General features: G+C 43.3%; 1 protein-coding gene and 1 long non-coding RNA gene across 3 annotated transcripts in view; one reads left to right on the top strand and one right to left on the bottom strand.

Moving 5' to 3' along the window:
* The window catches only part of LOC120545274, a 347,924-nt gene that overhangs the window by 68,965 nt on the left and 254,092 nt on the right, over window positions 1-24,867 (bottom strand). The gene's annotated exons all lie outside the window — the stretch shown is intronic.
* LOC120545342 lies at window positions 17,215-19,215 on the top strand. The gene is made up of 3 exons (XR_005636666.1): window positions 17,215-17,252; window positions 17,579-17,675; window positions 19,153-19,215. It is a non-coding gene; the product is annotated as an uncharacterized LOC120545342 (long non-coding RNA).

Here is a 24,867-nt window from a genome sequence, read left to right as displayed (position 1 = left end):
GAGCACAGCTATATTACTATTACAGCTACATTAGGGAATTTCAATCGGCGAATTAACCAGTCATCGTCATGGTTCCTGAAGTCTCTTTCTCTCCTTTCTCCTCCTGCAGGGCCAGCAGTGCCATCATGCAGCATTACGCACGGGGGTCACTGCAGTATTCATGTTTACAACAATTTGTGATTGTTAACACCTTGCCAAAACTACAGCATCAACTAGTGTTATCCCCCACCCCCCCCACCCGAGATACAATTTGAAGATGAAAATCTAATAGGCAAACACACTTTTCTTCATTCAGGTTTTGTCACAAACAGTATTAAAGTTTGGATCAATAACGAGGACATTAAGGGAAATGATTGTGTAAGAGCTTAACGGCTCTATCTTCAGACTTTGACATTTGATGATATATGCACATTATTAAAGACAGATATTTAGTTATTTACACTGTGTTGTGCAGTTATCTAATGCTAGGGTATTTTATGCTATCCTGTATTCCATGTAGTCGGGCCATCTCCTCCTCCTGCGCTCCGTAGCGGACAATGTGACGGCGAGACAGCGCCGATTAAATATTAAGAACGTGTTTTGATTTAAGATTTGAGTTGGATTTTACAAGGTGATTATGGAACAATTATCACTCAGTACAAGCACAAATAACACTGCTGGATTTAATCTTCATGATAACGTGGATGATATGGATTGAAAAAACGTTTGTGAGGCATCAATACTGAAAATATTACGAGTAAGCTTTATTCCCACATGTACTTTCTGCAGTCTGACTTCAGTTCACCACCTCATCATCTGCGTCACCAATTCCTATTTTGTCTCCAAAATGTGCGTACCATGGGTCAGAGTTTCCGTGGAGGACCGCACATTCTCCCGTCAAGTTTGTTTTTTTATAAATCACAACCTTTGTGTGGGAAGTGGCGTACGCACATTTTCAGCCCCGTTTTGTGCGTACACCACGTTTATAAATGAGACCCCTGATCACAGTAATGCGACATCTGTGGCGTTGTGCTGTGTGATAAAACCGCACACTTTAGAGTGGCCTTTTATTGTGTCCAGCCTAAGCCACACCTGTGCAATAATCCTGCTGTCCAATCAGCATCTTGATATGCCACACCTGTGAGGTTGATGGATTATCTTGTACTCACTAACACAGATTTAGACAGATTTGTGAACAATATTTGAGAGAAATAAGCCTTTTGTATACATAGAAAAAGTCTTGGATTTTGAGTTCAGCTCATGAAAAATCGGGGCAAAAACAAAAGTGTTGTGTTTATAATTTTGTTCACTGTATATTGTGCACATTCATTAAATATTAGTTTATTGTCTATTTCAACACCCAAATATCTGTATGTAGTGACATTCTCTACCACTACACCATTTATATTTAAGGGTTGAACTATGGTTCCCTTTTTATTCAGATCTGTGGTCATCTCCCTTTGTTTTCTTCGCATTAACCACAAGGAAATTATCTGTAGGAGAGAGCCGAGAGCAGTTGAAACACTTTTTAAAAAAAAAAAGATTAAACGTAATTTAAAAAGTGATTGTATCATACTGAAAGCTAATATTTTGCATTCTATACCTGTCATCTGTCAAATACAGTTGCATTTTCAGCTTTAAACAAAACCATTCAGGAATTATTACAGCAAAAGTGGGTGCGTAATGTTTCATCCGTCTCTCCCGAATGGGACAATTGAAACAGCATGGGGGGACCGAATGAAACGTACAGTTTAAGTCATATGAACTTCCCACAACTTCAATATTTTACAACATATCATGAATGGTACTCCCAAAAGGTGTTATTATTTAAGTGGTTGGGGTGCACTGAGGACAGTCTGCCCCGGTTGACAGCCGCACCGGGAGCATATATCTCCATAGGATAACATGGGACCTTAACGACCCACAGCCCATCAGACATACATGCCATGTCTAAATGTAATGGCCCAAACATCAGGTAATAGAAATGTAACCTCAGGGTTTTCACCAGGACAAGAGCCTGTGTACCTTAAACTCAAGGTGATGATGAAGAGGAGACACAATGTCCTTTGCAGGGACTGCAGCCTGCAGCAGTTTTCATGTCAAATGTTTTTCCCTTCAGAAATGTGTTTTTTCATATTTAAAGATTATTTAGTTAGTGATCACTCTTATGGGAACATATCATAAACAAACTTCCAAATGTATATCAAGTTGTTATGACTCATCTTTGCGTGCAAGTCTCATCATTTAAGTTACCAAACGAGAACAGCGGCTCATGTTCGTCACTTCTATGTGTTTTCATATCCTGATAACAGCCTCTGACCTCACAGTGAAAGGTCATGCTTTGTTCAAAAGAATTTAATCTAATTTAATAATGTTTTTGTCATGTCTTTGTTCTTTTCTCTGCTCACCTGATCGGAACAACAAAAAAAAAAAAAAAAAAAAAAAAGAATAAAAAAAAAATATTTTTAATTTTTTTTTTTTAAAGAAAAGAGTGGTATGTTATATTTTTTTTTTTTTTAGTAAAAAAAAAAAAAAAAAAAATTTTTTTTTTTTTATATTAAAATATATTAAAAAAAAAAAAAATTTTTTTTTTTTTGAACTACATTAAGTAAAGTTTTGACTTGTGACTAAATAATAAAATTCTTTGAACTGAATCAAACATTTAACTTTAGAAGAGCTAATAAAATGACCTGAAACAAAATGAGAATGTTTCAATTAGTTTATTCAAAAGTAAAAAACTTTACTTGGAAATAATAATAATAATAATAATAATAATAATAATAATAGGTTTTAATTTTAATAATTTTGAACAAAGTAAAAGAAATATGTATGGTCTTATATATATATATATATATACATCATATTTTTACTTAGTGTGAATGTCAATTTTGGTCTTTTGATAAATAATAGTTTTAATTCATATTCAATCAAAATGAATGATTTCCACCAAATCAGAAATACAATTTAAGCAAAACTAATAAAATTTGTTGTAAAAAATTTGAGTAATTCTTTTAAGTACAAAGTTAAATTTTTTCTCTCTAAATAGTTTTTAAAAACAGCTAGAAAAGATAGATGCTAAATTTGTACATGTATAAGATTTATGTTTTCATTAGTCGTATTAGTGTAAAAATGGGATATTGGCAGCATTTACCTTCTTCTACCTGGCATGTACCAAGTCATCAGACAGGTGGGAAAAGGGAACTGAGTATACAGGGTCCTCGTGTGAAGAGGGCCCACAATAACATTGCGTTCACATTTTGGATTGGATTCTCCTCAGACCCAGTGTGACTTTCATTGGCTCACTTTCAGGTTGAAGTGTATTTATTGGCTAAATGTTGATTCTGAGCAGGTTTTCCACAGCTCTGAATAGGATCAGGTCTTAAATGTAGGACCAGTAAAGTTATTTAGGCAGGAGTTCAGACACTGAACCATTGGCCTAAAACCAAAAATATGGACAAAGGACATTTTTACAAAGTCACTTGCTGTCCACATCTCAAATAATTTCCTATCAGTCAAATACAGTAAGGTCTTTGAAGTACACAGTGTAAGATAGTATCAGGAGATGGTATGAAACTGGCACACAAACAGTCTGATCGGTTGGTGCAGATTACAGAAAACTTCTCCATTATTTCTGATTCTCTGAACTACATCCTGATTACATCTGTCTGCTGTAAATATCAAAGATGCAGAGGAATGAAGCAAAGGTTGAACGGCCACACATTCAATAGAATTGACACGTAAACCTATTACGATCTGTGATGGAGCATACATCGGTATGCACGGATACGTATGATAATACAGGAAGTCAAATGGAGAGATTCACGTGTGTTAACCCCTTAACGCTGACTGTCGCTAATTTGCATCAAACCACTTCCATTCCAACTGCAGGCGAGATAGCGTGTGTATTCCCCCCAATGCCGGTTTGTTTACATTCAATACATACCTAGGAACCTTTTGCACGCACTGGTTTCTCGTAGGACCGGTCGGAGTGGGAAATACATCCAGTTCACGGAAGCAAAATTAACCCTAACCACTAACCCCTAACCCTAACCCTTACCCTAACCCTAAAATGACTACTGTCAATGTTAGGGAGTAGGAGAGTGTTTTCTTTCTTGCTGTTGTCAAGATTCATTTATTTGTCAATTATTTTGTGACATGAATAAAATCTACATATCTGAGATGGGAAAATGTGTTTTATTAATTTAACCATTTTGTAAAGAATTTTACCAAGAATGCCTGGTGTCGCTAATTTGCATCATACCTAAATTTATATCTATTCTATATGCTTTAGACAAATTAACAATCTCAACTTAACTTAGCATCAGCTTGGAGCCAGAAACACACATAATACATTTTTTTTATATAATTGTGAATAAATTCAGGCGTCACAGGGTTAAGTTACGACATGTTGGAATAAAGTCAGGCTAAAGACTATCTACCGTCTCCTCATAAATATATATTATACGAAGATAGCAATACTTCACATTGTGTAAGAAGTGAACCGGCACGGGGCGGCCTCTAGCTCACCCAGTACGAGCGTTCACCCCATGTTGGCTGAGTCCTGCAGCGGCGTGGGTTCGAATTCGACCTGCTCCCCTTTGCTGCGTGTCATCCCCCATCTCCCTCCCCCTTTAGTGGCTATCCACTGTCTAAATAAAAGGACAAAAACCCCACAGCATGCTGACTCTGGGACGTAGTTTAACTGGAGAAAACCGCCCAGGATGGCAAACTTTTCGGCACTGGAGCAGCTTAACTTCGCTAAACTGGAGGACTAGCACGATTGGATACAACGCTTCTCCAGGTAGTAGCAACAACGCTTGACAAAGGGCCAGCCGATGTCTAGGTCAGTGCATTGATCTATTCTAGGGGCCCGGAGGCAGAACAGGTGTACAAATCATTTGTCTAAACGGATCACGAGGAAGAGGGTTTTGACTACATGCTGAGGTTGGTTGACAAGCACGAAAAGGAATGTGATTTTAGAGAGAGCATGTTTCCACTTGCAGACGCAAGAGGCGGGTGAGACCTTTGAACAGTACATAAGGCACCTGTATGAACTCGCAGCTCACCGCGACTTTCATGAGAAGGGGGAGGAAATAAGAGATAAACTTGTCATAGGAATGAAAGACAAAGATCTTTCACTGAAGCTACAAATGACAAGTGACCTGACTCTGAAAAAGGCAGTCGACATGGCCAAGCACTTTGAGATACTGAAGCAACAGAACAGTGAGGCTGAGGACGAAAAGAAAATGAAAGGCAAAACTGTGGAAGATGTGGGAGCAGGAATGCAAGAGACAAATGCCCAGCTAAAGACAGAGAACTTAATAAATGCCACAAAATTGGTCACTTTGCAAACAAATGCAAAACCAGAATGATACAAGAAGTGACTGAAGAAGTTGACAGCTTATTCTTCGGCTCAATAGATGAGACTACATCCAAGGATGAGGCTACAGTAGATGAAGTCATCACCGATACAGAGCCACCATGGCGCACAACTCTAGTGATAGGCCATACTCTAGTTATCTTCAAGATAGATTCTGGTGCTGACAATGATAATAAATGAGGCTACATATAGCCGCCTCTGTGTCAAGCCAAAACTTAGTCCAGTTACCTCTAAACTGGAAAGTCCAGAACGAAAAGATGTCCATTTGGGGCAATTCCTAGCCAAGACACAAGAGTCAGAAGGGAGAAAAATAACAGACTGTTACTTTAGGGTAACAGTGACAAAGTCTACATGTGATAACCTACTGAGCAGATCTGTCAGTGTTTGCCTGGGTCTGATACAACACATCGAAGAAGTCAGTTTATTTGTAGCTAGGATTGCTAAAAGGAGACCCCTTAAAAATAGTCCTAAAAGAAAACGCTAAGCCATACAGCATCGCGGCCCCTCGTCGCATACCCATTCCGCTACTACATAAAGTAGAAGAGAAGCTGAAGCAAATGGAAGAGAATGGCATAATAGAGCACGAGACGGAGCCCACAGAATGGGTAGGGCCAATGGTGCCTGTGATTGAGCCGACTGAGTAAGAATCTGTGTAGGTCTTACTAAACTGAACAAGAACGTGAAAAGGGAAAAGTTCATCTTGCCGACCACAGACAGCATCTTGCAAAAACTGGCCGATAGTAAGTTGTACACAACTCTGGATGCTGCCAGTGGATTTGGGCAGATGGCCCTAGACGAAGAAAGTTCAAAGTTAACTACCTCCATAACACCAAATGGTCGCTACTGCTTTAAACGGCTCCCATTCGGAATAACATCCGCACCAGAGATATTCCAAAGGAGGATGCAAGAACTGCTGCAGGATTACAAGGGCACTGTAGTTTACATGGGCGACATAGTTGTGTTCGGAGACACTCTCGAAGAGCACGATCGCCACCTGAAAGGGGTGATGGAGACAATCTGCCCATCTGGCCTATAACTCACCCGCCAGAAGTGTAAGTTCAGGCAGGCTTCCCTTCACTTCCTGGGCCAGATTATCAGTCAGGAGGGCGTGGCTCAAAGCTCAGAAAGAGTGTCCGCCATCACCACCCTGGAGACACTTACAAATGTGAGTGAGTTAAAAACGGTACTTGGTATTCTGAATTATGTTAGCAGATACATACCCAACATGTCACAAATTCTTCATCCCCTTAACGAGCTGTTGAAGAATACAGTAGCATGGGTGTGGGACTTGCAGCAAGAAGCAGCCTTCAAGAAGGTAAAAACACTCAAATCCTCTGCACCTGTTCTTCAGTACTTTGACCCAAAACTGGCCACTGTAGTAGGTGCTGATTAATACAGTTATGGATTAGGAGGAGTACTGCTGCAAAATCATGGAGACACACCCCAGTGTGACTTTCATTGGCTCTCTTTCAGGTTGAGTCTTTTTTCTAGAAGTGTATTTATTGGTTAAATGTAGATTCTGAGTAGGTTTTACACGGCTCTGATTTGGATCAGTTCTTAAATGTAGGACCAATAAAGTTATTTAGGAAGGAGTTCAGACACTAAACCATTGGCCTAAAACCAAAAATATGGACAAAGGACATGTTTACAAAGTCACTTGATGTCCACATCTCAAATAATTTCCTGTCAGTGAAAAACAGAAAGGTCTTTGAAGTACACAATGTAAGATAGTATCAGGAGATGGTATGAAACTGACACACAGTCTGACCAGTTAGTGCAGATTACAGAAAACTTCTCCATTTGTTCTGATTCTCTGAACTGCTTCCTGATTTAAATCTGTCTTCTGTAAATATCAAAGATGCAGAGGAATGAAGGAAAGGTTGGATGGCCACACATTCAATAGAATTGTCACTTAAACCTGTTATGATCTGTGATGGAGCATACATCGGTACACACGCAAGTACGATAATACAGGAAGTCAAATGGACAGTATGCACAGATAGAGAAGGAATGTCTAGACCTAGACAAAACTCCACTGAGGTCTCAGCGACTTCTTATCCGCCTGATGAAGTTCAACCTTGTCGCTGAGTACATCCCAGGTAAGAAGCTGATAGTACCTGACGTGCTGTTGAGGCACCCAGAGTCAAAAGTGGACAACACAAAACTTGAGCGTGGACATCCAGGCTGACGTGGACGCCATCTAAGAGCAGGAAAGGCCTAAAACCGTGCTGGAGCGTATAAAGGAAGAGACAGAGAAGGATGAAACCCTGCAGAAGGTCAGACAATGCATTAAGTCTGGCTGGCCGCGATATAAAAGACCAGCTTTAGAGTATTTTATGGAGAGAAGTAGTCTTAGCTAGCATAATGGACTGGTAAAAAAAGGGAAACCAAATAGTGATCCCACAAACAACGAGAACTGAGATGCTGGAGAGGATCCACCATGGGCATCAAGGCCTAAACAAATCTAGAGAGAGATACAACGATGCTATCTGGTTGCCAAAGATTAGCCATGCGGTAAAGGAGAAAGTCTCCTCGTGCCCACACTGTAATGAGCACAAACCAAGCCAAAGCCGGGAACCACTCATCTCAATGCCTTTGCCAGAGCTACCTTGGCAGAAACTAGCTTCAGATCTTTGTAAGTTTAAAGGAAAGCACTTCCTGGTTGTTATTGACATTGAGACTGGTAGCATAACATCGTCACCCAGAGTTTTGAGGACACGCTCTGGATGTGCTGTGAAACCTGCTGTCAAGCTGACCCAAGACTAAAATGGGGAGATGTCATGTAAACTGTTACAATCTGTGATGGAGCATACATTGGTATGCATGCACAAGTACGATAAAACAGGAAGTCAAATGGACAAATTCACGTGTGTTAAGTTACGACATGTTGGAATAAAGTTGAGCTAAAGACAATCTACCGCTTCCTCATAAATATATATTATACGAAGATAGCAACACTTCACAAGAATATGTTATCAAGTTATGTTATCCTAAGATGGAAAAGGTTAAATAAGTTTCACTAACACTACAAGTCTGTTCTGTGAGTTTACACGTGTTTATATTTAAAGAGTTTCAGCTAAATTTATTCAGGTACAGTACAGGCTAAAAGTTTGGACACACCTTCTCATTCAATGTGTTTCTTTATTTTCATGACTATTTACATTGTAGATTCTCAATGAAGGCATCAAAACTATGAATGAACACATATGGAATTATGTACTTAACAAAAAAGTGTGAAATAACTGAAAACATGTCTTATATTTTAGATTCCTCAAAGTAGCCACCCTTTGCTTTTTTTGATAACTCTGCAAACCCTTGGTGTTCTCTCAATGAGCTTCATGAGGTAGTCACCTGAAATGGTTTTACCTTCACAGGTGTGCCTTGTCAGGGTTCATTAGTGGAAGTTTTTCCCTTATTAATAAAATAGCAAAGGGTGGCTATTTTGAGGAATCTAAAATATAAGACATGTTTTCAGTTATTTCACACTTTTTTGTTAAGTACATAATTCCATATGTGTTCATTCATAGTTTTGATGCCTTCAGTGAGAATCTACAATGTAAATAGTCATGAAAATAAAAAGGAAACACACTGAATGAGAAGGTGTGTCCAAACTTTTGGCCTGTACTGTATACCACTGGCCTTTTTCACAAAAGCAGAATTTATAAATCCAGGATAACCGATAAAGTGAGGCTTGACCTATTCTAATCTGTGCATCCTGGCTTGGTGTGTTTCAGGTCGAGTCAGGCTGAGGAGGAGACACTAGGTCAGACTGAGGAGGTGAGACTAGGTCAGGCTGAGGAGGAGAGACTAGGTCAGACTGAGGAGGAGAGACTAGGAGCTGAGGAGGAGAGACTAGGTCGAGTCAGGCTGAGGAGGAGAGATTAGGTCGAGTCAGGCTGAGGAGGAGAGACTAGGAGCTGAGGAGGAGAGACTAGGTCAGACTGAGGAGGAGAGACTAGGTCAGACTGAGGAGGAGAGACTAGGTCAGGCTGAGGAGGAGAGACTAGGTCGAGTCAGGCTGAGGAAGAGAGACTAGGTCAGGCTGAGGAGGAGAGACTAGGAGCTGAGGAGGAGAGACTAGGTCAGACCTGAGGAGGAGAGACAGAGGTCAGACTGAGAGAGGAGAGACTAGTCCGGTCAGCTGAGGAGGAGAGACTAGGCCGATCCAGACTGAGGAGGAGAGACTAGGTCAGGCTGAGGAGGAGAGACTAGGTCAGGCTGAGGAGGAGAGACTAGGTCAGGCTGAGGAGGAGAGACTAGGTTGAGTCAGGCTGAGGAGGAGAGACTAGGTCAGACTGAGGAGGTGAGACTAGGTCAGGCTAAGGAGGAGAGACTAGGTCAGGCTGAGGAGGAGAGACTAGGTCGAGCTGAGGCTGAGGAAGAGAGAGACTTAGGCCTCGCTGAGGAGGAGAGACTAGGAGCTGAGGAGGAGAGACTAGGTCAGACTGGAGGGAGGAGAGACTAGGTCAGACTGAGGAGGAGAGACTAGGTCAGGCTGAGGAGGAGAGACTAGCCGCAGACTGAGGAGGAGAGACTAGGCCTAGTCAGGCTGAGGAGGAGAGACTAGGCTCGAGTCAGGCTGAGGAGGAGAGACTAGGTCAGGCTGAGGAGGAGAGACTAGGAGCTGAGGAGGAGAGACTAGGTCAGAATGAGGAGGGAGAGACCAAGGTCAGGACTGAGGAGAGACTAGGTCAGGCTGAGGAGGAGAGACTAGGTCGAGTCAGGCTGAGGAGGAGAGACTAGGTGTGGCTGAGGGAGGAGAGACTAGGTCAGGCGGGAGGAGGAGAGACTAGGCTCGAGTCTGAGGAGGAGGAGAGACTAAGCTGAGTCAGGCTGAGGAAGAGAGACTAGGTCAGGACTGAGGAGGAGAGACTAGGTTGAGTCAGGAGGAGGAGAGACTAGGTTGAGTCAGGCTGAGGAAGAGAGACTAGGTCAGACTGAGGAGGAGAGACTAGGTTGAGTCAGGCTGAGAAGGAGAGACTAGGTCAGACTGAGGAGGAGAGACTAAGTTGAGTCAGGCTGAGGAAGAGAGACTAGGTCAGACTGAGGAGGAGAGACTAGGTTGAGTCAGGCTGAGAAGGAGAGACTAGGGCACAGCTGAGGAGGAGAGACTAGGTTGAGTCAGGCTGAGGAGGAGAGACTAGGTCAGACTGAGGAGGAGAGACCATAGGCCTAGTCAGGCTGAGGAGGAGAGACTCAGGGTCAGCCGCTGAGGAGGAGAGACTAGGTTGAGTCAGGCTGAGGAGGAGAGACTAGGGTCAGGCTGAGGAGGAGAGACTAGCTGAGTCAGGCTTAGGAGGAGAGACTAGGTCAGGCTGAGGAGGAGAGACTAGGCTTGAGTCAGGCTCAGGAGGAGAGACTAGGTCAGGCTGAGGAGGAGAGACTAGGAGCTGAGGAGGAGAGACTAGGCACTGTGGCTGAGGAGGAGAGCCTAGGTCAGGCTGAGGAGGAGAGACTAGAGTCAGACTGAGGGAGGAGAGACTAGGTCAGACTGAGGAGGAGAGACTAGGCCTCAGTCAGGCTGAGGAGGAGAGCCTAGGGTCAGGCTGAGGAGGAGAGACTAGGGTCAGAATGAGTGAGGAGAGACTAGGGTCAGACTGAGGAGGAGAGACTAGGGCAGAAATGGAGGAGGAGAGACTAGGTCAGACTGAGGAGGAGAGACTAGGGTCAGAATGAGGAGGAGAGGACTAAATGAGACTGAGGAGGAGAGACTAGGTCAGGGCGGGAGGAGGAGAGACTAGACTGAGTCAGGACTGAGGAGGAGAGACTAAGCTGAGTCAGGCTGAGGAAGAGAGACTAGGCTCAGACTGAGGGAGGAGAGAGACTAGGATGAGTCAGGCTGAGGAGGAGAGACTAGGGTCAGACTGAGGAGGAGAGAGACTAGGTCAGGCGTGGAGGAGGAGAGACTAGGTCAGACTGAGGAAGGAGAGACTAGGCTGAGTCAGCCTAGGAGGAGAACTAGGTCGAACTGAGGAGGAGAGGCTAGGCTCGAGTCAGCCTGAGGAGGAGAGACTAGGTCAGCCTGAGGAGGAGAGACTAGGTTGAGTCAGGCTTAGGGAGGAGAGACTAGGGTCAGGCTGAGGAGGAGAGACTAGGCTTGAGTCAGGCTGAGGAGGAGAAGACTAGGTCAGGCTGGAGGAGGAGAGACTAGGGCCTGAGGACAGGACCAGGCAGACCAGGCTGAGGAGGAGAGACCTAGGTCAGGGCTGAGTGAGGAGAGACTAGGGAGGCGGAGGAGAAAAGAACTAGGTCAGACTGAGGAGGAGAGACCAGGGTCAGGCTGAGGAGGAGAGACTAGGTCGAGCCCAGGCTGAGGAGGAGAGACGGAAGTCAGGCTTAGTGAGGAGAGACCAGGTAGCCGAGGAGGGAGGACAAAGTCAGGATGAGGAGGAGAGACTGGGTCAGGCTGAGGAGGAGAGACTACAGTCAGGCTGAGGAGGAGAGACTAGGCTCCAGGCCATGGAGTCCAGAGACTAGGTCAGGCCGGAGGAGAGAGCGGCTAGGTCAGGCTGAGGAGGAGAGACGTAGGCTGAGTGAGGAACTGAATGAGTCACAGGAGAGACAGGTAACAGGAGACCCAGTCAGACTGAGGAGGAGCCAGGGTCTAGCCACACTGAGGAGGAGAGACTATAGGTCCCAGGAGGAGCAGAGACAGGGTAGCTAGAGAGGGAGACTAGGCTGAGTCAGGCTGAGGAGGAGAGACCAGGTCAAGCGAGGAGGAGAGGACTAGGCTCAGGCTGAGGAGGAGACACTAGGTCAGACGGAGGCGGAGAGAGAGTCAGGAGAGAGGAGGGAGGAAAGGTCAGGCTGAGGAGGAGGACTGAGGAGGACAGGCGGAGGAGAGACAGGTTGAGGAGACTGAGGTCAGGATGGAGGAGGAGAGACGTAGTTGACCTGAGGAGGAGACCAGGCGCACAGGAGGACGGCAGGTCGAGGAGGAGAGACCAGGCTGAGGAGACGCAGGCTGAGGAGGAGAGACTAGGTCCGAGACTAAGGCAGGAGGAGACGTCAGCCGCTGAGGAGGAGACGCTGTAGGAGGAGAGACCGTCAGGCTGAGGAGGAGAGACTAGCGTCAGCCGAGGGTCAGGACAGACTGGAGGAGGAGACTAGGCTGAGTCAGACTGAGGAGGAGACACAGGACACAGGGTCAGGCTGAGGAGGGCTGAGGAGAGACTAGGCTGAAGGCCAGATTGAGGAGGAGAGACAAGCTCAGACTGAGGAGGAGAGACTAGGGTCAACAGGCTGAGGAAGGAGGAGAAGCACAGACCAGCTGAGGAGGAGAGACGTATCAGGTCAGGCTGAAGCGAGGAGGAGAGACTAGGCCAGGCTGGGAGGGAGGAGAGACGGGGGTGTAGGACAGGTCAGGCTGAGGAGAGAGACTAGGCTGAGTGAGGAGAGACAGAAGGAGGAGGAGAGACTAGGTTCAGGCTGAGGAGGAGACATTAGATCTCTTAGGAGCAGAGACGACTAGGTCATGCGAATGGAGGAGGGAGATAAGGGAAGGATGAACGGAGGAGGAGAGACCAGGTCAGGCTGAGGAGGAGACTAGGATCAGGTAGGAGGGAGAGACTAGTCGGGAGAGGCAGGAGAGGAGGGAGAGACGAGGTCAGCTGCGAGAGGAGAGACTAAGGCCCTGAGGAGGAGACTGACGGGTTAGGACTGAGGAGGAGGGACAACAGAGGTTGAGTCAGACATGGAAGGAGGGAGTGAGAGGATAGGAGAGGAGGGACGAGGGAGGAGCCCCGAAGCTCAGGAGGAGAGACTAGGGCGCACGGTGGGGAGGAGAGACCGGGTTTGAGGTGCGGGGAGTGAGGGGTGGGGAGGTCAGGGGAGCTGAGGAGGGAGAGGAGGACTAGGCTCAGGCGGAGGGAGGAAGACGAGGACGAGGCCTGGCGCCCCCTCAGGAGGACCCAGGGTAGGCTAGGACGAGGAGGAGAGAATAGGCTGGATAGGAGAGACCTAGGAATGGAGGGGAGACCAGGGAATGGAGAGAGGAAGGAGACTGGGTCAGACTGAGGAGGAGATACGGTTGGTTAGTCAGCGGAGAGTGGAGATTTTTTTTTTTTTTTTTTATTAAAGACTAGGTTAGCGTCTGAGCGGAGGAGAGACTAGGGTCAGGCTGAGGAGGAGAGACTAGGCTGTCAGGCTGAGGAGGAGAGACTAGGGTCAGACTGAGGAGGAGAGACTAGGCTGAGTCAGGCTGGAGGAGGAGAGACTAGGGTCAGGCTGAGGGGAGGAGAGACTAGGTCAGGCTGAGGAGGAGAGACTAGGCTGAGTCAGGCTGAGGAGGAGAGACTAGGTCAGACTGAGGAGGAGAGACTAGGCTGAGTCAGGGCTGGAGGAGGAGAGACTAGGTCAGGCTGAGGAGGAGAGAGCTAGGTCAGGCTGGAGGAGGAGAGAACTAGTTGAGTCAGGCTGAGGAGGAGAGACTAGGTCAGGCGAGAGGAGAGACTAGGTCAGGCGGAGGGAGGAGAGACTCAGGTCAGGCTGAGGAGGAGAGACTAGGTCGAGTCAGCCTGAGGAGGAGAGACTAGGTCAGGCTGAGGAGGAGAGACTAGGGCTGAGTCAGGCTGAGGAGGAGAGACTAGGTCGCTAGTAGGCTGAGGAGGAGAGCCTAGGTCAGGCTGAGGAGGAGAGACTAGGTTGAGTCAGGCTGAGGAGGAGAGAACTAGGTCAGGCTGGAGGAGGAGAGCCCAGGGTCAGGCTGAGGAGGAGAGACTAGGGTCAGGCTGAGGAGGAGAGCCTGCGATGTCAGGCTGAGGAGGAGAGACTAGGTCAGACTGAGGGAGGAGAGACTAGGTCAGGCTGAGGAGGAGAGACTAGGCTCGAGTCAGGCTGGAGGAGGAGAGACTAGGTCAGGGGCGGAGGAGGAGAGACTAGCAGCTGAGGAGGAGAGACTAGGGTCAGGCTGGAGGAGGAGAGACTAGGAGCTGAGGAGGAGAGACTAGGTCAGGCTGAGGAGGAGAGCCTAGGGTCAGAATGGAGGAGGAGAGACTCAGGTCGAGCCTGGTGGCTGGAGGGACGCAGAGACAGTGTCAGGCTGAGGAGGAGAGACTAGGCTGACTGAGGAGGAGAGACTAGGTCAGGCTGAGGAGGAGAGACTAGGCCGAGCCCAGCTGAGGACGCAGAGACGGCGTCAGGCTGAGGAGGAGAAGACTAGGGTCAGACTTGAGGAGGAGAGACTAGGTCAGGCTGAGGAGGAGAGACTAGGTTGAGTCAGGCTGAGGAGAAGAGACTAGGTCAGGCTGAGGAGGAGAGACTAGGTCAGACTGAGGAGGAGAGACTAGGTTGAGTCAGGCTGAGGAGGAGAGACTAGGTCAGACTGAGGAGGAGAGACTAGGTCGAGTCAGGCTGAGGAGGAGAGACTAGGTAAGGCTGAGGAGGAGAGACTACACTCTTAGAAGAGATGTGTTAAAAAATGACACACAAAAATGTGTTGTTACACATTTAACACATTGTGTGTGGATTTCTACATAAGAGTGTAAAACATGTGTAAATAATGTGTAAAAAGGCTTAACACAGTTGATGTGTTGGACAGTGAATCTGAATTCTGCCCAGCAACAGCGTCATCCTTTTTGCGGTTCTTCCATATTCGCGCTACAGTGAGTCGCTAAAGAAAACTGCCACAGTCCCGGCCCAAGGAGAAGGGTTAGGATGGAGACTCCAAACTCCACGGTAAGCACTATTTTATCTTAACGTAATGCAAATATCTCGACGTTTTCGAAGCGTCTGGAAGTTGGTGATCATCTGACAAATACGATATTTTTTGAGTTAGCTGGCAATGTCAGGGTTTAAAGTATTTAGATCTAGCCAGCTAACATTAGCTAGTTAACATCACATTAGTTAGCTAGCCGCAACTATCTTACATTAATTTTAAATTAATGTATCAAAATATCCGTGCTGTAACTTTAATAATCTGTAGCCACAGTATTTAACGTCTTAGGTCGGTTTCTGGAAGTTAACTGACGGTTACCGAACGTTAACGTTATTACCCGTTATTCCTGAACGTTACCGGAGCCTTCATACTTGGCTCTCATATCGGTTTTATTTTTCCTTAAAATGGTACAGAAATCTCAACTGGGAATATAGCTAGCTAAAGCTGGAGACTTGTCATCGAACCAAAATGTAAAGGTAAATTTGCCATGTAGCTATATAATCTGCCAACTAACGTTAAATCATAAAAGATAAACTCCGATGCTTAACGTTAGTCTTATTCAGGGCCGCTCTAATGACTGGCGATACCAAACTTCCATTGGGATTTTGAAGTTTATTTTTACCCGACTAATTACCAAAAAATGACACCATGTGTAACTAATTTTGAGACATTTTAGTAAGACAGTGCTTTGCTTCTGTTAAGTCGGGCATGAAATCTGGTAAACGGGGAATCGAGTACCAACGGTCGAAAACGTCAATAATTAGACGGTGACAGATTTGCAGCCTTCGAAGCTCAAGACCGCCTCCGCTTTTCTGCTCCTCTTAATGTTGTGAAATCGTGTTAGAAATTTTAAGTAAAGCATTAAAGCTGTTTATTTATGAAAATTAAAGGGGTTACTGCCCTCTCACACACACACAAGTAACGTTAGTCCATATTTAACGTGTGTGTGTGTGTGTGTGTGCGCGCGTGCGTCGCGTCTCTGTGAAAAAAAAAAATCTGTCTCTTTGTGTACGTGTGCACCTGTGTCTGTCTGTTGCGTGGGCGCGCGGCGTGCGTGTGTGTGTGTGTGTGTGCATCCGTGTCTTTGTTTGTGTGTCTTGTGTGTGTGTTGTGTGTGGCATCCGTGTCTTTGTTTGTGTGTCTTTGTGTGTGTGTGTGTGTGTGTGTGTGTGTGTGTGTGTGTGAGAGAGTGAATGAGGGTCTGACTAGTCCAATTTCACAGCTTTTTCACCTGTCCATATTGGACCAGGTCCACTATACCTAGACTTGTCAAATCGGCACTATCGTGGTTTTGATTCTGGACCTGGTCCAATATGGGCAATGTGATAAAAGCAGTGAAATCTCGTTTTTTCATTTTCATAAATACAATAAAGCTTTCCCAAATGTGAAATGGGTTTCAGCTTTAATGGTTTACCTAAAATGTCTAACATGATATCACAACAGTATCCTAAGAGGTGCAGTGCGAAAACCGTGGAGTGGACGCTCAGGTATGTAAGTTCCATTTCCTTACAATGGCGAATCAGAGGCTGCAAATCTGGGTGTTAACTTCAGCGTTGTGTTGGATGGGAATATTTAATCACATTTGACTTTGCAATTAGTACAATTATCAATATCACAATGAATTAGATTTTTACTTTAATTTTTGTTCATGTTTGCAGGAAGGGAGACATGGGCCGCAGGAATCTGTGAAAGTTCTTGCAACTACTTTTAAGAATGGAAATGAATTGAAAAGAAAAATTTACAGTGTCCAAAGCACAACAGAACTTCTGGAAAAACAAGTGAATTGGGATTCGTTCCTGACCGGATTTTAAAATTTAACACAGATTTCCAAGAGTTTACTGATGTTGACAGTAGTGTGCAGATAGTAACCTTGACAGATTCCAAGTGCACTTCTTTCAGAAGCATCCCATCTTCAAACTGTCCCAAGAGAAGTCTGTCAAACGCAGGTAAATTTTACCATAATTTTATTTTGGATCATGTGTATAGCTAGTCAAATTGTGTTTCAGAAAAGTCAGACAGACTACAGAGAAGACAGAGAGTCTTAACTTTCTGCTCTGCTCTTAATTATCTGTTCAGCCTACACAGGAGCCGGATCAGCAGGCTGGTCTGAGGCCTCTGCTTGAAATGAAAGTTCCAGAAATATTTGATGAACTCCAAACTAAGGCCATTGTTACAGAGAAGACCGAATGAAAACTCATTAAAAGTTTGCATCTCTGACTTAGTGGAGAAGCATGGATTGTAAGTACAGTATATGAACATGAACTATATATTATTTTTGTATCTTATAAGAATGGTTATACGAATAAGCCCACTTGTCATGATTGGACTATTTTAAAAATGTATAGCATATGTGCATTGAATGTAATTGTGAATGTCGTAAGTGTATAAATTACAATGGGGGATAAAGTATACAGACATTCTCATTTGCTTGATACAGGGCACATTTTTTGTTAACAGTTGCTTTTTCATCACACATTTGACAGTAAGGACTTATCATGTCATTTTTAAAAGAAGAGAAAAAAGGTCTCATGAGTTGTTGTCTGTTTGTGTGTTTGTTCCACTAGTTATCCGTCCACTATTGAAAAGGTGGTTCTTGCAAAGAACATCATCACCATCTTCCCATCGCTTAAAGTCCAAATTGATGGCAGAGGAGAAGGCTTTGTGAGTATAAAGTTGCTTAGTTGAAAAGTGGGTAGAGCTAGCTATGGGTGTGCAATGCTTAAATATTGAAACAGGGAAATAATCAGAATGTTTTTTTTAAATTAAAACTTGTGATTTTATCCAACTACATTTTAAGGTAAGGCAGAAATCTACTTAGTCCTGAATGTAAAACCCAGAGATACTTTGTGGCTTACTATATTTTAAAACGATAGTGTGGGAGATACTTTTTTTGGCTACTTCTAACAGTGTAATTTCCTCTCTTAGGCTGGTATAAAACACATTGGATGACCAGTTCTACTTCCATTCAATGATATTCTGTAACTGTAATAATTATTTAAAGGAGCAATATGTACCGTATTTTCCAGACTATAAGTCGCCCCGAGTATAAGTCGATCAGTCAAAAAATGCATCATGAAGAGGAAAAAAAATATATAAGTCGCACTGGACTATAAGTCGCATATATTTAGAAATTAATTTCACAAAATCCAAGACCAAAAACGCCTTTTCATCTGTCAACTACACAATAGCACACAGAATAACAGGCTGAATACGGTAGGTGTCCGGCATGTTAACGTAACACATTAACAGTTATTCAACTACACAATAACACACAGAACAACTACCAGGGGTGAGGCGTAACTGCACCGTGACAAGCACATTGAATCGCGATAGCCCGATTAGCTTTCTTTGATTTCTTCATTGCAGTAAGAGTCACCTTTTCTCCAGTCTCCCTCACACGTTTCTCTCTCACTCCAAACTTTCTTTCTGCTGCTCAATTACCGTTTTAGGCTGCACAGATATCGGCAGCTCACAGGGCTCTGTGGCCGGCGTAAAGTCACTGTTTCTGGGTTAGTGGACAACCAAAACGCCGTCGCCCTGAGTGAGCCTCTGCGGGGCTCGGCGGGCCGGGCCCGTCCACTAACCCAAAACAGTGACTTGACCGACCGAGAGCCCTGTGAGCTGCCGATATCTCTGTGCCCGAGGAGCAGTGCTTCGGCTGTAGTCTACTTCCACCAAATATAGTCCCAGTCAATATCTGCCATACCTAATATATCTAGTCTTAATCTGCATTGCTATTTTTATTTGAACATGCAGGCCACAAGAAGTAATGAGGTTTTGTTTATGTTGTTGTTGGGATCACTTTTACCCGCGACATGCTACACGGTCACAATAGATTCCATTCATTACGCTTAAGTTAAGCTAGCAGCGGTGCCGCTGGACTAAGACAATGCATGCACCGAGACAAAAATGCATTTAAATATAGAAGAGACGGTGAATAACCCTATTTCATCAAACGGTATGTGATTCCTTTAAATCATAAAATGACCACAATATGTCATCAGATATTAAGGAAACATGCTAAGTTGAAATACTTTCTTTTCTGACAACAATGCTAAAGCCAGTATTTTCTGTTTTGAAATTTCCATTCCGGTCCGAAAATTATTTGAAATGTCTTTTTCCCCCTCTTAAATCTCAGGAGCATTTCTTCGATCCAGCATCACACTCTGGGTTTTTGGAGATGAGACTTCGCAATATCCGCGGAAGCTAGAAGAAGGCAGCGGCGTTACAGTAGACACAAGAGGTGCCGAGATGTTGAAGAGATGTCAAGTTCTGTGCAGGATGAAGGGGACGGCAGCGAAGTCAGAGAGTTCATCAACCTGATGAAAAGGCTGAGGCCTTCTGCAGAAAACATGTCCTCAATCAAATCAGCGATGCAGAAAACATTCACCTGGCGCAGATCGTTGGATATCCAAACATTCACCCACCATGGAGGAAATCTTGCAAGAGTATCCACGCTTCTTGGATATACCAACACTGGTAGGTGTCTTTTGTACCCCTTGCTTAAAACCGGAATGCAGCAATTAAACTTATGTGTACATGTAGATTAAAGCAATTATAAACAAGTAATTATAAATTGAAGAGGCTTATATATTATGTGTCTCTGTCCACTGCAACCACCCAGCTTGATACAGAGTTTGGTAAAATGCATCAAGGAAAGGGGGGACCTGTTCCTACATTGGGAGGCCAGCATCATGCCGAAGCTGAAAGCTGTTGCGCCAGGGAGAAGGGTGATGTTGCATCTCTTGTTGAAGGGATGGAAGACCAAACTGATGGTGTTTTTGTTACATTTAATTTCTTCCATTTTTCCACAAAATTATTTAATATGCTTGAGTTTACCTCTCTTCTCTTTGCAGATGAGAAGTGCTACATTATGTTGGTCGTCCTTACTCATCTCCTTCCACCAGTTGCAGCAAGCCAGCTAGTAGCGTCAAGTCTGGCGTTATTATACAACTCATTGATTTTGTGCCGGTATGTTTGATGGGAATCTTGAGTTAATGTTGATAATCCTCGACAGGGTTTCTGCACGTCCTTAAATTGTCTTAAATTCAATTGTATGAATATTAGGCCTTAAAAGTCATTATAGTCCACATTTCTGATTTAAATTTGTATAAAGGGAACACCGACTTATTAGACTCTTTATCTTATTCACTACCCCCAGAGTTAGACTAGTCCATTCATACCCTTTTATGTATGGACTAGTCTAACTCTGGGGTTACTGTGAATAAGATAAAGTCCCAATAAGAGATGAGAAGGGTCTGTATGGACTAGTCTAACTCTGGGGGTACAGTGAATAAGATAAAGTCCCAATAAGAGATGAGAAGGGTATGTATGGACTAGTCTAACTCTGAGGTTACTGTGAATAAGATAAAGTCCCAATAAGAGATGAGAAGGGTATGTATGGACTAGTCTAACTCTGGGGTTACTGTGAATAAGATAAAGTCCCAATAAGAGATGAGAAGGGTGTGTATGGACTAGTCTAACTCTGGGGGTAACAGTGAATAAGATAAAGTCCCAATAAGAGATGAGAAGGGTCTGTATGGACTAGTCTAACTCTGGGGTTACTGTGAATAAGATAAAGTCCCAATAAGAGATGAGAAGGGTATGTATGGACTAGTCTAACTCTGGGGGTACAGTGAATAAGATAAAGTCCCAATAAGAGATGAGAACGGTCTGTATGGACTAGTCTAACTCTGGGGGTACAGTGAATAAGATAAAGTCCCAATAAGAGATGAGAAGGGTATGTATGGACTAGTCTAACTCTGGGGGTAGGTCGCAGTGAATAAGATAAAGTCCCAATAAGAGATGAGAAGGGTATGTATGGACTAGTCTAACTCTGGGGGGTACAGTGAATAAGATAAAGTCCCAATAAGAGATGAGAAGGGTCTGTATGGACTAGTCTAACTCTGGGGGGTACAGTGAATAAGATAAAGACCCAATAAGAGATAAGCATGGGGTTGTTACTAGTCTAACTCTGGGGGTACAGTGAATAAGATAAAGTCCCAATAAGTTGCCGTGTTCCTTTAAGGAGAGTTATATGCACATTATGTAGGTGCAAGGCTATCAGAAAGCAAGTTTATTGACAACGTCATAAAACATATGTGGCTTGGAGTTAAGTGTGTAGGGGTAATCTTTGTTTAATGTAAAATCTTTAAACCTACCACTGAACCTAATACAGACTTTATACTTGCACTTACCTGTTAGCAAAATTTAGATTAGCCTACCTCACTCTAATAACCATATTCCTACATAAAATCTACTGCTGCACAGGACCACATACTTGCTTACTTTTATACTTACCTGCTATGCTTAAATAAGAAAAATTTGATTATTCAAATTTGGTTATTGAATATCTTGAGTTCTTAAAAGCATTAAATTGAATCAAAACATAGTTGTGAATATTATATTCCATTTCCGCCAATAGATCATCTATATCTAAACATTGTTCCTTTTAAAGAAGAAATTATTTACATTAATATTGCCAAGACAGATGGAAAAAAAGCAGAGAGTCAGACAATGCTGTGTCAGCATGCACACTAATAAAATATTAACATGTACAAAACTAATTATAAGGAGCTAGTTGCGACATGTTGCTGCTGAACTTAACTTTACTTATTTCTATATTCTAATTTTAGGCAGGAAGTACCATTGCCTCCCCTACAATGCATCCCAGGATCCAGCACAGAGCACACAGCCACAACTAGTCTGCATTGGTCATCTAAGGGGAGGGTCACAGCAGTATGTCATTGTGGGCAAGTCTGACAAGATTGCTATCCCTGGATGGTGAAGGCCTGGCATGTGCTGTGGACAAGCTCTTCAAGCTCTACTGGGTATGCAACCTGGCCTACTCCAGCCCCGGCTCAGCTCTGTGTTCTCATTCGTCGAAGTACATTTACTAATTTACCCATGTCAACAAACAGGAGAGCAAAGGTATTAGAGCTCATTTCAAAAGTGAAGTCTATTAATTAGATCCCACCAAATATGTACAGTTGTCCAAAATGTCAGTCAAGATTCACACTGATAAAGAAACTGATTTGGCACCTTCGTGGAAATACATGCATTGTCAGAGGGATTGGAGTTCACACTTACTTGCAGCCAAGATGGTTGTCCAAGGACATACCACAGCATTAATTCATTTACCAAGCACCTTTCTAGAGAGCACCAAATAGCAAGTACCACAGTTGTTGAGTTTACCCTTCTTCAGACCTTCCCAACATTTACTGACTTCCCAGGGACCATCGACACTACACCTCTAGAGGAAAACCTAGCTGAGCCTTCTGAGGGGTTTAAACTTTTCTTCAAGTGACAGTGCAGCCTCATTTGTGGCAAAAATGTATGCTGGATCAAATGTAACATTAATGGATGTAACAAGAACTGTAACTTGTGTTAAAGAACTTGTGGAAACAACTGTAGCTACATTACAAAATTCGGTTTCATCAGTGTTCAATAATCTGGAGGTACCACATGACCATGAACTTGTGCAACCATTAATGGAACAGTTTGAAAGTGCCAAACACATGTTTGATGACATAGACACTCCTTTTAAAATGAATACACATTTTTCAGAAAAAATTTCATCTTGTCAAGCCAAAGGAACTTTTCCTTGGTCACAGGGCAGATACTGTACGGAAACAGGGACAAATGAAGCAGGTTTTGGCACCGGACACTTGTCAGTATGTACCAATACTTGAAACAATCAAATTTCTATTTAGTAATGAAAAATGCAAAATGTCTACTTAAAAACAAGAAAAAGGAAATGACAACATGATGCGAGACTATAGTGATGGGTGTCAATTCTCTACTCATCCACTATTCCAACTGTATCCAGAATCCCTGCAAATTCAGTTGTATTATGATGATGTTGAGACAACAAATCCTCTGGGCTCCAAAACAAAAATCCATAAAATGGGTGCTGTATACTTCCACTCTACAGAATTTACCCCCAGAATGCAATTCATCCCTAGCTCACATTCACTTATGTGTGTTATTTAATTCAATCGACAGGGAAAAATATGGGCTTGGTAAGATACTAGAGCCACTTCTGAGGACATCAGAGTCCTTGAAAACTCTGGTATAGAAGTTGAAGTTAATGGACAAACTCAAAAGCTGCATGGAACACTTTCAATTTTGACAGCAGATAATTTGGCAATACATTCATTGTGTGGCTATGTGGAAAGCTTTTCTGCAAAACAAATGTTGCCAGTTTTGGTTTGATCGATAAGCAGGAAATACAGTCAGTGTTTGATGAAGACAATGTCGAAAAAACGTAACAGGGAGAACTATGAGCAACATGTAAGGTTCTGCGATCCAAGCTCAACTGGTGTTAAAGGGAACTCTTGTTTGAACAGTCTGCAATATTTCCATGTAACAGAAAATACATGTGTGGACATAATGCATGATGTACTGAGGGTGTGGCTCCTTTGGAAGTGAAGCTGTTGTTGCGCCAATTCATTTATGAAGAGAAGCTTTTCACATTAGAGCAACTTAATCAAAGGATTGCTGGTTTTGACTATGGTTACATGAATGAGAAAAACAAACCAAGTGCCATTATCAATTTGAGATCTTCTGAAAATGCTGTCAGGCAAACTGCTTCCCAAATGTGGTGTCTCTTGCAAGTTTTACCAATTTTAGTGGGAGATTTCATTAATAGGGAAGACCAGTTTTGGCATCTGTTCATTTTGTTGAGGGAAATCTGCAGCATTATCTTCGCAACCGGTTGTAAGTGTTGGGCTTGCTGTGTTTCTTAAACAGCTCATCATAGATCACCATACGCTTTACAAGAAGTTGTTTTGCCAAAATCTAATCTGAAGCACCATTTTATGATACACTATCCAAGAATGCTGTGTTTGTTTGGACCTATTTCTCACTTGTGGTGTATGAGATTTGAGTCAAAGCATAATCCAATGAAAAGGCAAGCGTCAGTGGTATGCAATTTCAAAAATATTGCCAAAACTCTTGCTTATAAAACATCAGGTTCAACAAATGTACAATTTCAAGCTTGGTGACCCGTTTTGTAAAAAAATACAGTGTTGACAATGCCTTTCCTGTGAACATTGGTGCTTTTAAAGAAAGCTGCTGTTATACTTGAGGGACTTAAATCAGCCCTGCACACTGATTTCACAATGAGGAGCATCATTTATGTTACACATCTGCTGACTGTAAATGGCCACACGTAACAGGACTGGATCGGTGCTGCCACTAAAGACACAGCATCATCGGGGAGAGCACTTATTTTGATGAGATCATTCATGTTTTACCACAGGGAGGGGTATTCTTCTTCCTCATTAGAGTACTTGAAGTTAAGTACTTTGACGAAAGCATTTCTATGCATATGTTGTGCAAAAACAAAAGACTTTGAAATGATCAATGTAGATGATGTTGCAGATGTTAGGCCTCTTGACATTATGTCAAATTTTAAGCACTGAAGAGCTCTATCTCAATCCGAGGTATAAGATTTTGTAGGTGCTTCTGTTGATGGTGATGTCATGTTCAGAATTTACTTTTAAAAACATGGATTTTTGAACTTGTGTTATATATATTGTATTACAAAATGAATGTAATGCCTGTTTATATTGTATTTCAAATGAATGTAATGCCTGGTTATATTGTATTACAGATGATTGTAATGCCTGTTTATATTGTATTTCAAATGAATGTAAGAGAAATATATTGCATTTCTTTGCCTTTTAAGTTTTGAAAAAATGTGCTTTTTAAAAAGGGTTTCAAATGAAATCTTAAATAAAAACTAAATTAATGTATTTTTGCCCACTATTTTATATAAAGGAACCAATTAATTCTATTACACAAACTAACACCTTTATGTGTGTATTCAGGTACACATACGATTTACATT

The sequence above is a fragment of the Perca fluviatilis genome, chromosome 17 (assembly GCF_010015445.1).
Source record: "Perca fluviatilis chromosome 17, GENO_Pfluv_1.0, whole genome shotgun sequence".
Lineage (NCBI taxonomy): Eukaryota > Metazoa > Chordata > Actinopteri > Perciformes > Percidae > Perca > Perca fluviatilis.
This window is presented reverse-complemented; position numbering and strand designations above follow the sequence as displayed.